The following is a 17,705-nucleotide window of genomic DNA, read 5'->3' on the forward strand; positions in this document are numbered from 1 at the left end:
AATAAAAGTGACAAAATAATGACAGCTTCCAATAGATGCAGCTTTAGTAGTCCACACATCAGAGTGGATTAATTCCAATGGCTTCTTACTCTCTTGAACATGTCTAGGAAATGGTTTCCTTGCCTGTTTTCCAAATTGACAAGCTTCACATACCTTATCCATTTCTGCAACCTTGAATTTTGGCAATCCTGCAACAATATTTTGAGCTTGCATTGATTTAAGTCGCTGTACATTAACATGACCAATGCGTTTATGCCAGATATCAATATCTGCAACTACACCGGTCCCTTGTGCAAACATTGCTGCACTCAATTTAGGCATGTCTGCATCCAACGTAAACATTCTGTCATTCTTCTTTCCTTTTGCTATCAAGTGACCTTTATTTTTCATATCCTCAACAAAGCATCCATGAGAATTAAATCTGACCTGCAAGCCATGCTCAACCATTTGACCAATAGAAACCAGGTTCTTGGTGATATTCGGGACATGAAATACATCCGACAGGTATTTCTTTTTCCCATCCTGCATAGACAAAGGAATTTTTCCAATCTGCACAATAGGATGTGCAGTATCATCACCAGTCTCCACAAATCGTGATTTTTCCATTTTCCTTGCATCCTGCATCCATTCTGCATGACCTGTCATGTGGTTTGATGCACCTGAGTCAACATACCACACATTGTTGCTTTCTTCTGTACTTATCACAGAATTGGTCATGTGCTGCACCATAAACAAATGCTCATTTCTATCATCACCCTGTCTACTAGAAGATGCATAATTCCCTTATTGCAATTTTCCATTTGTGATGTCATTCTGCTTTTTATAGCAGTCTTTAGCCATATGACCCATTTTACCACAGTAGTAGCATTCAACATTGCTGTTTGTATTTTGGCCTCTTTGCCATCCACCATGACCTCTTTGGCTCCCCCTACCTCTAGATTTACCATGTCCTCCTCCATAGGACTGGTTTTCTTGAGTTTGCTGCATATTCTAATTTCTACCACAGCCTCCAGATCGGCCTCCTCTACCTCTGCCTCTACCTCTTCCAGCATTTGAGTAGAAGACAGCTTCTTTTGAAGTTCCTCCTGAAGAAGATGCACCACCATTTCTCTGCTTCTTAGAAATTAGAAGAGCAATCAACTCCTCAAAATCAGGAAATCTTTCACGGACGGAAATGGATGTTCGGAATTGTGCATAATCCTTTCCTAGACCATTCAAGGTCACAGAAACTAAATCATCATCTTCCACTGGTGACCCAATGGAAGCAAGTGCATTTGCAATCTTCTTTACCTTCATGTGGTAGTCATTGATGCTTATACTTTCTCTTTGCACATTGTGCAACTCTTGCTTGAGCTGCATTTTCCTGGCTTGAGTATGTGTGCTATACATTTTTGACAGAGTATCCCATGCCTCCTTTGGCGTACTTGCATCCTGAATATGCACAATCATAGAGTCTGAAATACTAATAGACAGCTAGTACATAACTTTTCTGGCTCTCTCATGCCATCCTTTAAATGCCTGCATTTGCTGTTGATTGGGAACATCAGGAAGAACTGGTTCTTCTTCATTTCCTGCAACAAATTCCCAATATCCTTTTCCCATAAGGAAATTTGTCATTCTAAACTTCCATGCTTGGAAGTTGTTCTTGTCAAGCTTTTCAGTGACAATGTATGAAAGAGAATCAGTCGCCATTACAGAACACTGCAAAAATTTCTGTCAGTGCAAAAAACACAGCTTCAGCCTCACAAGAGCAAATCTACAAAACTAACGAAAGTGGTATTTGACCACACAGTCACTTCCTAGTGATGATTTTGCATCAACATGCAACAAGGATGATTCTGTAACTCCCAATGTCTCTGCGCACAGGCATAAGATACAATTTCTATGGTAACTTTTCACCGACCTGTAGAATAGTGGTCGCACAGCAAAAAACAGGGCCTTTTCTTAAGTGCGTGCGGAAAACTTCCGCCTCCAAAACAGGCCCCAAAATGGGCTCAAATCAAAAAAACAGGGCAGCCACGAAGGACGTCTCAATCTGAGACAATGCACTTTTGCTACACCGTGAAGGACGTCTCAATCTGAGACAATGCACTCTTGCACTTTTCGGCTGTGCTACCTGTAGAGACTTGCTCCCAAAATAAAAAAATGAAAGCAACACTGGTCCTCTTACCAGAATACCACAAACTTGGTTTGCTTTCTTGAGCTCCTTACCATGAACAAGGCTCTGATACCATGTCAAGATTGTGGGAGAGAAGGAAGGAGTCTCACTTGTAGCTTCCTTGCTTGCACAATGGGGGAATACACACACAGGTGGAGGCTGAAAACAGTTTTCCTCTTCTTAGTTGTGTAAGTCAAAAGAAGTCTAGTACAAAGAAAATAGAAGAACCCTATATATGGGTCTCAAACCAAACTCAACTAACTAAGGTGGCATACTAACTGAGCCATGAACTAGAGTAGATAAGGATAGCTGTCATCTAGCTATTATTCATGGGCGGTGTACCAACCGCATCTGCAGCTAACAAGTTGGTGACATAAATGCACAACGGTCACCCTGGCATATCACGAGTGGAGCTCGATATCTCAACATATGTCAGCACATAGGATCAGATAGCTGACATTTTCACAAAGCCATTGGGTGCAAAGAAGCTTCAAAAGTTTCGAAGCTTACTTGGAGTTGCAGAGATAGAGTTGAGCTTGAGGGGGAGTGTTGAGATGGCAAGCTTGTTGAGATATCGAGCTCCACTCGTGATACGCCAGGGTGACCGTTGTATATTTATGTCACCGACTTGTCAGTTGCAGACGCGGTTGGTACACCGCCCATGAATAATAGCTACATGATAGCTATCCTTATCTACTCTAGTTCGTGGCTCAGTTAGTATGCCACCTTAGTTAGTTGAGTTTGGTTTGAGACCCATATATAGGGTTCTTCTATTTCTTTGTACTAGAGTTCTTTTGGCTTACACAACTAAGAAGAGGAAAACTGTTTTCAGCCTCCACCCTTGTGTGTCTTCCCCCATTGTGCAAGCAAGAAAGCTTCAAGCGAGACTCCTTCCTTCTCTCCCACAATCTTGACATGGTATCAGAGCCTTGTTCGTGGTAAGGAGCTCAAGAAAGCAAGCCAAGCTCGCGGTGGTCTGGTAAGAGGAGCAGTGTTGCTTTCATTTCCTGTTTTGGGAGCAGATCTCTGCAGGTAGCACAGCCGGAAATTGCAGGAGTGCATTGTCTCAGGTTGAGACGCCCTTCGCGGTGAAGCAAGAGGGCAATATATGCTGCGGGAGAGGGCTTTAGCCCATGGCAACCTTGTTTTTTTGATTTGAGGCCATTTCGGGGCCTGTTTTGCAGACGGAAGTTTTCTGCACGCACTCAAGAAAAGGCTCAATTTTATGCTGTGCGACCACTGTTCTACAGGTCGGTGAAAAGTTACTGTAGAAACTGCATCGTATGCTTGTGCGCAGAGACATTGGGAGTTTCAGAATCATCCTTGGTTCCTGTTGATGCAAAATCGTCACTAGGAAGTGACTGTGTGGTCAAATACCACTTTCGCCAGTTTTGCAGATTTGCTCTTGTGAGGGTGAAGCTGTGTTTTTTGCAGTGACAGAATTTCTTGCAGTATTCTGTAATGGCGTCTGATTCTCTTTCACAGATTGTCACTGAAAAGCTTGACAAGAACAACTTCCAGGCATGGAAGTTTAGAATGACGAATTTCCTTATGGGAAAAGGATATTGGGAATTTGTTGCAGGAAATGAAGAAGAACCAGTTCTTCCTGATGTTCCCAATCAACAACAAATGCAGGCATTTAAAACATGGCATGAGAGAGCCAGGAAAGTTATGTATTGGCTGTCTATCAGTATTTCAGACTCTATGATTGTGCATATTCAGGATGCAAGTACGCCAAAGGAGGCATGGGATACTTTGTCAAAAATGTATAGCACAAATACGCAAGCCAGGAAAATGCAGCTCAAGCAAGAGTTGCATAATGTGCAAAGAGAAAGTATGAGCATCAACGACTACCACATGAAGGTGAAGAAGATTGCAGATGCACTTGCTTCCATTGGGTCGCCAGTGGAAGATGATGATTTAGTTTCCGTGACCTTGAATGGTCTAGGAAAGGATTATGCACAGTTTCGGACATCCATTTCAGTTCGTGAAAGATTTCCTGATTTTGAGGAGTTGATTGCTCTTCTAATTTCTGAGGAACAGAGAAATGGTGGTGCATCTTCTTCAGGAGGAACTTCAAAAGAAGCTGTCTTCTACTCAAATGCTGGAAGAGGTAGAGGCAGAGGTAGAGGAGGCCGATTTGGAGGCCGTGGCAGAAATCAGAATATGCAGCAAACTCAAGAAAACCAGTCCTATGGAGGAGGACGTGGTAACTCTAGAGGCAGGGGGAGCCAAAGAGGTCGTGGTGGATGGCAAAGAGGCCAAAATGCAAACAGTAATGTTGAATGCTACTATTGTGGTAAAATGGGTCATATGGCTAAAGACTGCTATAAAAAGCAGAATGACATCATGAATGGAAAACTGCAACAAGGGAATTATGCATCTTCTAGTAGACAGGGTGATGACAGAAATGAGCATTTGTTCATGGTGCAGCACATGAACAATTCTATGACAAGTGCAGAAGAAAGCAATGATGTATGGTATGTTGACTCAGGTGCATCAAACCACATGACAGGTCATGCAGAATGGATGGAGGATGCAAGGAAAATGGAAAAACCAGGATTTGTGGAGACTGGTGATGATACTGCACATCCTATTGTGCAGATTGGAAAAATTCCCTTGTCTATGCAGGGTGGGAAAAAGAAATACCTGTCCGATGTATTTCATGTCCCGAATATTACCAAGAATCTGGTTTCAGTTGGTCAAATGGTTGAACAGGGCTTGCAGGTCAGATTTAATCCTCATGGATGCTTTGTTGAGGATATGAAAAATAAAGGTCGCTTGATAGCAAAAGGAAAGAAGAAGGGCAGAATGTTTACATTGGATGCAGACATGTCTGAATTGAGTGCAGCAATGTTTGCACATGGGACCGGTGTAGTTGCAGATATTGATATCTGGCATAAACGCATTGGTCATGTTAATGTACAGCGACTTAAATCAATGCAGGCCCAAAATATTGTTGCAGGATTGCCCAAATTCAAGGTTGCAGAAATGCATAAGGTATGTGAAGCCTGTCAGTTTGGAAAACAGGCAAGGAAACCATTTCCTAGACATGTTCAAGAGAGTGAGAAGCCATTGGAATTAATTCACTCTGATGTGTGGACAACTAAAGCTGCATCTCTTGGAGGCTGTCATTATTTTGTCAGTTTTATTGATGACTATAGCAGAAAAGTTTGGGTGTATTTTATGAAAAAGAAAAGTGAAGTTTTTGGGCATTTCAAAACTCTTAAAGCTATGGTTGAAAAAGAAACAGGCTTGCAGATAAAATGCCTAAGGTCAGATGGAGGGGGAGAGTACCTCTCAAATGAGTTTGCAAAGTTCTTGCAGGAGCATGGCATAAAGCAGCAATATTCATGCAGTTATACCCCACAACAAAATGGAATTGCAGAAAGGAAAAACAGGCATATTGGAGAGGTATCTCGTGCCATGCTCAATGAAAAAGACCTGCCAGATTTTTATTGGGCTGAAGCAGTTGCTACAGCAGTCTACATAATGAACAGGACTCCCACTGCAGCAATACATGGAATGACTCCAGAGGAGAGGTATACTGGTAGGAAACCAGATATTTCTCATTTGAAAATTTTTGGTTGCATTGCCTATGTACATGTGCCAGATGAGCTGAGATCCAAGTTGGATCCAAAAGCTGAGAAGTGCATCTTTATTGGTTACTCTCTGCAGCAAAAAGGGTATAGATGCTATAACCCTTCTACTCGTAAGTTTACAGTGAGCAGAGATGTTGTTTTTGATGAGATGAGTAGCTGGTATAGACCAGTAAATGTGATTGATGATGAAGATGCACAAAATGGTAATGCTGCACAGAATTCACAGCAGCAGTCACAAAATATTAGTGGACCTGGAGCGTCCTCTAGCAGTGGTTCACATTCTTCGCCATGGACAGGCAGATTGAGATCAGGAGAATCTTCTCAAAGCAATGCAGATAGTGGTATGCAGGTATCACGAAAAGGAAAAGAGAAGGTTGATCAGCCCATGTTTGATGTGAATGCAGGTCACTCTTATGTGGATGGTGAATCCAGTGGCTCAGAACAGAGCATTGATGATGAGTTGGGTATTCCTTCTATTGTTACACCTGGAGTAAGGAAGACCAGGGATGTTTTGAGAGCACCTGGGAGTGAACCTACTTTGCGCAGGTCTACAAGAGCTAGGTATCCTGTGGATAGGCTGAAATATGATGGATTTACAGCCATTCACTATGCATATATGGTCAAAGTGATACAGGAACCAGAACCCACATCTTTTGAGCAAGCCATGGGAAAAGAAAAATGGGAGAAAGCCATGGATGAAGAAATGGATGCCTTGGAAGCAAATGCTACATGGGAGTTAGTACCTTTGCCTAAAGGTAAGAATGCAATTGGCTGTAAGTGGGTTTATAAGGTGAAGCACAATGCTGATGGTTCTGTGAACAGATACAAGGCAAGATTAGTAGTCAAGGGGTATGCACAAACATATGGCATTGACTATGAAGAAACATTTAGTCCGGTTGCAAGGATGGCAACCGTAAGAGCAGTCATTGCTATGGCTGCATCAAAGGGATGGTCTTTACATCAGATGGATGTAAAGAATGCCTTCTTGCATGGTGATTTGCAAGAAGAGGTCTATATGGAGCAGCCACCAGGTTATGTGCATGCTGTTCATCCTGAGTTTGTTTGCAGGTTGAAGAAAGCCTTGTATGGCTTGAAGCAAGCACCTAGAGCATGGTCTGACAAGATAGGACAGTATCTTGTCACTATTGGCTTTCAGATTTCCAAGGCAGATTTCTCACTTTATGTGAGAAAAACAGAGAAAGGTATTATGCTGCTTGTCATTTATGTTGATGATTTGATTATGACAGGTGACAGTGATGAAGATATCCTTCATGTGAAAATGCTATTGAAGCAGAAGTTTGAGATGAAGGATTTGGGAGAGCTGCGTTATTTCTTGGGCATTGAGGTGATTAGATCACCAAGTGGGATACAGCTCTTGCAGAGGCAGTATGGATTGGACATGCTGTCCAAATATGGGATGACAGGCTGTAAGCCTATTTCAGTTCCTTTGGAGCAAAATGTGAAGCTGAGCACAGATGCAGGTGAGCTTCTAGAAGACCCTACTATGTACAGACGCATAGTAGGAAGTTTGATTTATATGACTATTACCAGGCCAGATTTGAGCTATGCTGTTGGATTGGTAAGTCAGTTTATGCAGGCTCCAAGGAAACCACATTTGGATGCGGCTAGACGCATACTTAGGTATGTGAAGTCCACATTGCAGTATGGACTATTTTATGAGACTGGGGTTCAGATACAGTTGCATGGATACACTGATGCTGATTGGGCTGGTAGTATTTCTGATAGACGATCTACCAGTGGATATGTATTCTCTTTTGGGAGTGCTGCAGTCACTTGGAGCAGCAAGAAACAGCCTACAGTTGCCTTGTCGAGCACAGAGGCTGAGTACAGGGGTGCAGCAATGGCTGCATGTGAGGTAGCTTGGTTGCATAAGCTACTTTATGATATGCATCAGTCTACAGATGGGCCAGTTGTCATTTATTGTGACAACATGAGTAGTATACACTTGGCAAATAACCCAGTCTATCATGCTAGAACAAAGCATATTGAGGTGCATTATCACTATGTGCGAGAGAGGGTTTTACTAGGTCTTATTGATCTAGTTTATGTCAGCACAGAGGATCAGGTAGCTGACATATTCACGAAGGCATTGGGCGCAGAGAAGCTGCGCAAGTTCAGAGACCTGCTTGGTGTGCAGGAATTGGGATTGAGCTCGAGGGGGAGTGTTGAGATATCGAGCTCCACTCGTGATACGCCAGGGTGACCGTTGTATATTTATGTCACCGACTTGTCAGTTGCAGACGCGGTTGGTACACCGCCCATGAATAATAGCTACATGAGAGCTATCCTTATCTACTCTAGTTCGTGGCTCAGTTAGTATGCCACCTTAGTTAGTTGAGTTTGGTTTGAGACCCATATATAGGGTTCTTCTATTTCTTTGTACTAGAGTTCTTTTGGCTTACACAACTAAGAAGAGGAAAACTGTTTTCAGCCTCCACCCTTGTGTGTCTTCCCCCATTGTGCAAGCAAGAAAGCTTCAAGCGAGACTCCTTCCTTCTCTCCCACAATCTTGACAAAGCTCAACACGTGCGGACATTGATGATGGACCGCCTGGCTAGATGAGTCCGCACGTCTACACTTAGCATGTTGGTGGTCATTATGATAGTCACATGACCACTAACTTATCACTTATTATATTTAGTTTGTTACACCTACCTATAGCTGGAAAAGACATAGCGCCAGTCGATTAGTGTAGTCGGTTATGCACTGTTTGACTTAGTAGCCCAGTTTCCTTTATGTTGTATCTTATCTATACTTTGTATAGCGTGTGGAAGAAGAAGAAGAAACCAGCAAGAAAACGTTTTGGCCTCCATCTCTCTTCTTGTGTTCTTGAGTGAGCTTCCTCTTGTGTATACAGTGTGTGTTTGGCACAGCAGCTCAAGCAAGTCCCCCCACCACGCAATTCTTGACATGTCTTAGGAGAATATGTTTCTGCTTCAGCATCCATGATCTATTTTCCCTTGCTTAATGTGGTCTCACTCTCGATCTTAAAGTGTTTTTTTTCCTCAGTTCTCTTTTTTATCTATCATCGACTCTTCTTTCCTATGGAGGATGCATCTAGGCTGCTAGGTCCAGGTAGTAATGAGATATGGACTTGCTTTATTTGAGCTCATGGCATGACATTTAGGGGAATATGTGTGGCATTGTTGTCATGTGACTTGACACAAAAGAGTCCGAGCAGCACAGATAATACAATTACCGAGCTAGTGGAAGGTTTCCACTTAGGGTAATTGGCAAACAAATTTGTGACTCCGCATTTGGGGCATCTCTAGTAGGCCTTCTCTCTATTTTCTTTCTTCTTTTTAGGGCAACACGATGAGATATGGTTTGGATGTCCAACATGCTATGGGTTCCTGGTTCTAAGCTCCTCCTAGGCCTCTACCTCTTCCTCTGCCTAGGCCATGATGGCATAAGTTTATAGTCTATTAATATGGGATTGCCCTCTTCATCATAAGAGACATAAGGGTTAAAGTAAGAATCTTCCTTCAGTGGTTCCTCCACAAAGTGCACTAGAGCTTTGCTTGGTGGATGGGTCATGATAGGTGTTGGAGGTTTAGAGATTCCTGTATCCTCGGGGTAGGTAGCTTTGAATCGTTAGGTGCAAGGAGAGCCAATGGGTCTCCCCTTCTGAAATATGGTTGTCTAACTTCTAGATAGTATGGCTGATTGTAAGGTTGCTAGTAAGGCAACCATCTTGGCAAATGTAGTGTTTGGTGTCATACTTGAATCTTCTACAATTGGCACAAAGCCTTGATTTGGGATTGAGACATTCAAAAGGTAGGTGGTTCCCTCCATAGTGCACACACTGCACATGAGGTCATACTCGTCTTTGTATTGACTCTTATATTCTGGCTAGCTCTGATTTTAGGTCTATAGATTGGTTGGCTCTAGTAAACATTCTTCCCTTTTTCTTATTCGTTGGGGACTACTCATTCACTAGTTGTTGTAGCTCTCTTGGTGCTCCTAAATGCATTGCTACCTTGCTATGCAACTCGAGAGCTTCTCTCCCTAAGCAAGTTATCTACCTATATGGCTTCCTCAAAGACACTTGCAAGCACATCCCTTTACATGCTCAAGTTGCTTGCAAGGACCTTATAGAGTTCTTTGTTGTAGATCTCATTAAAAAATATGGTAGAGAACACTCTCTCATTGGGTCACTCAACTGTAGGTATCCTCTTATAGAGACGCCTCACATGTGTGACGTAGTATGTTCTCTTTGTCTTTCTAGCTAACATTCATCATCTTAACAATGAGGTTATCAAAGTATCGTGACTCTGAGAATATCTTGATGAAGAGATCCTTCAATTGAGTAAAGTCATTACGTTCAACATTTCTAAATTGGTAAACCAAGTCCCATCCCTTGTCTCCTAAGCAAAGACCAATTGCTTGTGCTCATTGAGTGGGAATTGTGAGGTTATTGGCCTCACCGCACACTTGCTCAAACTACTTGACAAAGTTATATAGGTCATTTCCCACCTGATATCTATCAAGTTGATGTGCAAATATGGGTATTTTTGTTTGGCTCTTGGCATTTGGGGTGACTCCCAGCCCATAGCTAGCAATGATGCTGCCAAGGCTGCCCCACTTTTCTTGTGCTGCTATTGTCTAGCAATATTTTTGTGAGTAGCTCACTCACTATAAGGTCGGCTTCCAGGACTCTCTCCCTATTAGCATTGCCTCCCATTCTGTTCCTACCATAGATGGGTAGGATCTTGTGAACCTCATTGAGCTCTCTCTCCTACCTTTGAGCCCTTTACTCCTAGCTGTAACTTGCAATGCATTACAATGCTATCCTTGCCACCAATATCCTCTCTTCCTCAAGTTTGTCTATGACATTGGCTACTAGTCTCCCATGATGCACTATCCTTTTATGTTGGTCGTATTGTGTGACAAGTCATCAGATATCATCTGGGTGCTCAGCCATTTTAAGGTCAAGGTCAAGGTCTAGACTATTCTCATTTGAATTGGTGCCTACCATAATAGTTGCCTCCAAACCTAGTAGTGCATTTATGAGGTCAACTAAGCCAGCTAGAGATGTATCCCTAATCTTGGTGAGCCTTTTCTTCTCTTGGCAATGTGATGGTTTGGTCCCCTGTGTATCTTTGTCCCCAGTTTTCTAGGTCTGTTGTATGATTCTTGGTGTTGTACTTCTAATGATGGGTTCTTTTTTAGCTTAATCCCCTTAGTGTGTTCTTTTTGACCCAATTACAAACATAAAAAACTTTGTACACCAACAGTGTGAAGTGTGAAATCAGGCTTTCCAGCTTTCACATGTGCTTAAATGCCTACAATATCAAGTGTAACCTTTGATGGAGTCAACCACGTCAATCAATTTCCTATTTTGATGCTTTTGGGGAGGGGGTTTGACTACTCCTTAGTTGAAATTGGGTTCTCTATGAGTCATGGTAGGTGTTTTGTCGTCGTGTGTCCAATCAAGTGAGTCAATTTGGATCTCTACTTAGGTAGTAGCCAATGGTCGGGATCTCTCAATCCCCCATGGACTGTTGGGTTGAGGTTCCTTTTTTTAAAGTGTAAATAGTCATGTGGTTTCATTTACAAGTTTGAACTTTAACCTAGTCAATTTTGAAAATAGGCCCTATAAGCCCCTGAAGGTAAAAAAATTAAGCCAAAATAGGGTTTTGGATAACTAGTCTAAGCAATCTGAGTTGTGGGTTTGCCAATCCGAGTAGACTTATTAAAGAATCCAGTCATCCAAGTGGTTAGACTCGAACTCGAATGAGGGGTGCCCATCTCAACATCCGAGTGGTTGTCTAAGGCCCCAAGTTTGGCTATCCGAGGTTGTGAGTAATCAAGTTTGTCTGAGTTGGACATCCGAGTGGTCACTCAAATGAATCAGATATTTGAGCCACAGCCGCATTCGAGGCCTATAGTCAGCATCCAAGCGGTGCCTAAAAACTCACCGAATGACAAAAACACTCTATTTAATGACTTGATGCCACTATTTTAAATCACCCAGCATTCTAGATTAATGTAGCAATCAATAACAAGGATTCTGAGAATACTTGGAAGAGCTAGAAGCATGAAAGACAAGAGTTGTTTGGTGCAACATCTTGTGGACTTGTCACTCCCTTTCTCTCTCTCACTAGCTCTCTCTCAATCTCACTGAATGCAAATGAGCTCTCTCTTCCCCCTTTTTTTGTTTTCCTTCCTGGATATGAAAAATCTATTTCATTTTTTTTCTTATTTCCTTATTTATTGGTTATCCAGAGAGTTATCTTTCCTTCTTTTTTCCTTATTTCCCTAACCTTAATGTTTCAAGTGTGATCAAAATGCACAACTCCTACTTTAACCAATGCACAGAAAGCTTCCTAAACCTAAACTAACCCACAAAAGAAATTGAATAGCCTCCTAATCCCTTGCTTTCTATCTAAAACCAAGTGTAGTTTCACAGTTGTACTCCTTCCTTGTTGCTCAACAAGCTTGAATCTGTAGGTCCTGGCAATGGAACCAGAATGTGTGAGCTTCTCTTTCGACCACCAAGACCCATAGAACGCTTATCGTTTCCAGCATTTCAAGCCAAGTGCAATGGCTACCTCTCATATAGCCATGCGTACTCTCACACCTATGAGTGTAGTGAGCTTACCTCATGCCCAATTGAGTTGCCTCCTCCCTCAAGCTCTCCGATAGCTCCACTATCCAAGGTGCAAGCTCAAGCAATCTTGAACCTCAAGCTCTAAGCTCCAAGCTCCATTGCAGTGCACAAGATAAGAGAATAAAGAAGAAGAGAGGAAAAGATGGAGAGCTTTTCCACCAGCATCCCTCACCCTCACACACTCACTCCCTCTCTCAAGCAGAAGCACAAGCAAGAGCAAGAAGAATAAGAAGAAGAGAGCTAGTTTTGGCTACACACAAGAATGAGCTTCTTTATTCATTTTTAGCATTTTTATACATGCCTTACTCCTCTTTGGCTACCCATCCCTTTTTTACATGACCAACAATTTTAGCCTAGGTCCTATTTCCCTATTCCTTCCTATTTACATGGTTCCTTCACCCATGCCTGTTTACATTTACAAATCGCACAAGAGGGAGCCTAGCACTCTTTTACAAAGATTTAGGGTGCACTTTTATATTTAAGATACACCTTTCTCCTTTTGCACTTGCCTTGGACTTTTGAGTTTGCTTCTTGTGCTTTTGGCTATTTTCCTCCTATTTTTTTCCATTGGGCTGCCTTTTTCCTCTCTATCCTTTACGTCTTTTTGATTTTCTTTGCTTTCTTTACATCGAGGTTAACACTCATGCATTTTATGGCACTATATTGAGCTTTCCCACATTAATGATAAGTCAATAAAGACTTACAACTACGGGATGTACTACAAGATTGTCCACGTGACTGAGAATGAGACTACTGAGAGTCTCTCCCATGGTGGTCATTACCGCTCCTACCATTTTTTCCTCTAACTGTCAAAGCATAGAGGTGTGGGAAGCATCGAAATTATTTTTGTTAACCTCTTTATTCAAAATTTTACCCTCTACATCTGTAACTTCATCCCATCAATAGGCATGTTTACACACATAGAAGTACAAAAGATATCCCATGATTTAGCTAGTGTAATCAAGAGGAACAAAGGGGAGATATTACCCTTGAATACAACCCCCTCTGAAGACAAATGGCTAAGAATAGAATGAAACTCATTTAAGTGGGATGACATGGAGCTACCCTCCTTTATGTGAAGGTCCATGAGTTTCTTCAATCAATACATCTGAGAAGCAGGGCTTTGCTTGTCATAGACATTGTGAATCTTATCCCATAAGTCCCATGCAAAATGTCCATTAGAGACAACATTATAGAACACATGCTTAGAGAGGAACAATATGATTGTGGACTTATATACCTCATCTAATTCAGCCCAATCCTTTGGATCAATATGTTCAGGCTTGACAACCTTATGTTTCAAGGGCTTAACCTACATTTTCTATACTAAAACTTGCTAAATTTGGGCCTTTCAATAGTTATAGTTGGTGCCATTCAACTTATCAATATTGAAGATAGCACTATCATTAGAACCACCAGCCATACTCAGACCAAGTAGATGCACAGTAATAGCAAAATAGGTTGCTATAATAAACTACAAATCAGCCCCAAATCCACTACGAGGTCAAGGTGAAAACAAGGGCCACTGACTAAGTAAGGATTTGTCCACAAACTCAATGCAAAGAACTATCAAATGGAGATGATTGCTTGCATAAGTAGTGTAATAGACTACAATTACAAAATGCTGAAAATGAAGTAAAACAATAAGGAATCAATGCCAAAGAGGGGTAGTCACTGATATAAGACAAAATACATCTACCAAGAAATGGCTTCAACTAGCAATGAGGGAATGTGCGATTGGCACCGAGAACTATCAAAGAATTAGTGTGTTAGATTGAGATACATCCCATAGGTATAACCATCATGCATAGAGTGGATCTCATAGGTAACAGAAGAGACCAACCAAAGGTACAACTGATTGAGCAATGTAATAGAATCTCAATACATAACCAACCAAGATGCATGCATCAATGACAACATCGTGATAGAGATAGGTGCTTTCCCAAAAGTAATGTTAGATCAACCCGCTAAGTATCAACTGCGTACATAAATCATAACAAGAGTATGTACATGTCACTAAGTCCCACTGTCTCACTATAAGATCCTCAAGCTCAACTACATAACCAAATGCTCAATGTAATATCAAAGTGTTAAGTAGCGACTCCCATTGAAACAAAATTTGAATGCCACATGAGCAAACAAAGCTCAAAAAATCATGTGGAAGGTATCCATACATCTAAGATCCAAGTAATATACATTTGAGAGCATCGGACCCAGCAAAGCTCTTAATGAAGCATCAAATAACAATACATAACAACAATATCAAGATTCAAAGCTCCAATCTTAGCTCAAAATCAATTTGAAACCATGACATAGCATGTGACATTAAGAATAAGCATCAATATATCACCTCGAATATTCAGTAAGAACTCGAGAAGCAATAGGTATGTATTTCACTGACAAACTAGCCTTCAACCTAGTTTATTATAACAACCAAATCTTTGTCAAACTGAGCAAGAAAAATGTTTAAATCATATCCAAATGATCTCCAATCAATGGGTAAGCATCCCTAAATGTATGGGCATCAACCAATCATGAATGGGCATCATTCATGCATCACCATTAAGCAAGAGGCATCAATGACAAGGGACTGTCCTATTATTACAGACTATATACTGAATACATAGTCAATGAATTGAATACAAGCTACCCAATCTCAATGCCAAGGGCTTAAGCCAATGCCAAGGTGAATGGAAATGGCAAGGAGTACCCGAGATGGTTTTCCCAAATGCCAAATGCCACATGGGAGGTGGGAGGGCTGTCAAATCTTGTAGGGAGAGGGGCTACCCAAAGAGGCACAAACATGTGGGCTATTGCTAGAGGGGTTGCCTCATGTGCTAGCCTCAGTAGGCCTTGTGGCAATGCTCAATGGCCTCTAGCAAGGCCCTAGATCAGGCCTCAAGAGGGGAAAAGAAGGCGAGAGGAAGCTAGAGTTCAATGTGTACCTCGGGGTGAAGAATCCATGGCTACCATTGAAACTATGAGCTGAAGGTATTCGCCACAAGTTGAAGCAATGCTGAGTCAGGGTTTGAGCTCTCAAGGAAGATGGCTCTGATACCAATTGAAGGGAGTGAACCCTAAAGTGGAAGCACAAAGAAAAACCAAGAGCTATGATGGAGCAAGAGAGAGATACAAGATGTGGGAACTCCAACAGTCACAATGTATGACCGGCATTCCCTTTATTCAAATGTCATTAAAAGAATAAAGAATAAAGTGACAATGATGGGCTCTCGCCATCTGCAATGTACATGTGTGTAGGTAACTAATATATGGTGCAAGTAACTAATGCACCGTGTGGGTACTATTAGTGTAACTAATACACAGGCGGAAAAGCATAAGCACCTTTATCCCCAACAACAAGAGGGAAAAGAGGTGAAGGAACCAAGAGCACACACACAAAAGCAATGTAGACTTGAGCACACAAAGAGATAGGGCTGAAATCTTCTTCTTCTACACAAAAGAACTAAGTCTACAACATGATAAAAGACTAATATGAAAGTACCACAACATATGCGCACACTGTCACTAAGTGTGAACCCACTAAAGAAAGAAGAGGTGGAACAATGAATGTGCCATAACCATAAGGATGGACTATGTGGGTGTATTCTAGTTGTAGAATAACTAGTGCATCCTCGTGTCGATTGGCTAACATGCTAGTGAATAATATCCTTCCACATCACCAAGACACATAGTGGATGCTATCTCATGTAGAGCCCAACATCTCAATGCTCCCCCTTGAGTTCAACATGAGCTCATGAACTCCAAGCATAATCTTGAAGCTTTGAAGTTTCTCAGCTCCCAAGTCCTTAGTGAAAATGTTAGCATCTTGATCCTTTGTGATGACATAAACCAAGTCAACATCACTTGTTGCCAGAACCCACACCTGAATGAAAGAGTAATGGACCTCTATATGTTTGATCCACACATGATACACTAGGTTTCTAGTCAATTGAATGTTACTAAGGTTATCACAGTAGTTGATAACCTTCTTGTCTACTTGCATCCCCAAATCACCAAGTAGCTTGTGTAACCAAGCTATCTCACATGTTGCAATTGCAAGACCTCTGTTGTACTACTCCGCCTCTATACTAGACCACCAAGCAACTACTAGCTATTTCTTACTGCTCCAAGTAATAGCAACACTACCAAAGGAAAACATAAAACCAGTGGTAGACCACTTGTCTAAATACAACCAACCCAATCTGTATCTATGTAACCTTGCAGCTCCAATGGTATGCTAGCACCTTAGAATAAGATATAATCCAATGTGGACTTGACATAGTGTAATCTATGCCATACTATATCCAAATGTGGCCTTCGTGGAAGCTATATAAACTAACTCACCAAACCAACCATGTAGTTTAGGTATGGCCTAGTGATTGTCAAATAGATAAGGCTTCCCATAATCTTCTAATACATAGTGACATCCTCAATCAAGTCACCCTCATGTGCATTAAGCTTTAAATTAACATCCAAAGGTATAGAAATAGGCTTGTGATTAGCAATACTATACTTCTTCAACATATCCAATGCATACAGTCTCTATAACAACGATATACCCTCTAGAGTCTTGATTATCTCTATGCCAAGAAAATAGTGTAGCTCTCCCAAATCCTTTATCTCAAATTCAATCTTGAGGAGACACTTCACATGGTCAATATCTATCTCACTATCACCCACAATGATCAAATCATCCGCATATATGGTAATGACCATAATACTTGCATCACTCTCATATATATAGAGTGAGTGATCAGTCTATACTGTGTGAAATCCAATGTTGTCAAGGTATTCTACAATCCTTTCATGCCATGCCTTAGGTGCTTTCTTCAGCCCATAAAAGGCCATACAAATCCTACATACATAATTTGAATGATTCTCATCCACATAACCAAGTGGCTGCTCCGTACATACTTCTATGACTCCCCTTGCAAAAAGGCATTCTTAACATCCATTTGATGCATGATCCAACCCTTTGATGCAACCACAACCATGATAGCCTTTACAATGACCATTTTAACTACTAGAGTAAAAGTCTCCTCATAATTAGTACCATGAGTTTGCATATACCCTTTGGTAACCAATCGTGTCTTATTAGGACTCAATAGATCCAGCTTGACCTTATAAATCCGTTTGTAGCCAATAGATTTCTTGCCTTTAAGTAAAGGAACCAACTTCTATGTGTCATTATCCTTAAGTGTAACAATTTCTTCATCCATAGCACGATCCCAATACTCATTACCCAATGCATCCTCAAAAAAAGTAGATTCCATATGCTATACAACCTTAGCCATGTATGCATAGTGATGAG

The sequence above is a fragment of the Lygodium microphyllum genome, chromosome 10 (assembly GCF_053477565.2).
Source record: "Lygodium microphyllum isolate KBCC chromosome 10, Lygodium_microphyllum_v1.1.10, whole genome shotgun sequence".
Lineage (NCBI taxonomy): Eukaryota > Viridiplantae > Streptophyta > Polypodiopsida > Schizaeales > Lygodiaceae > Lygodium > Lygodium microphyllum.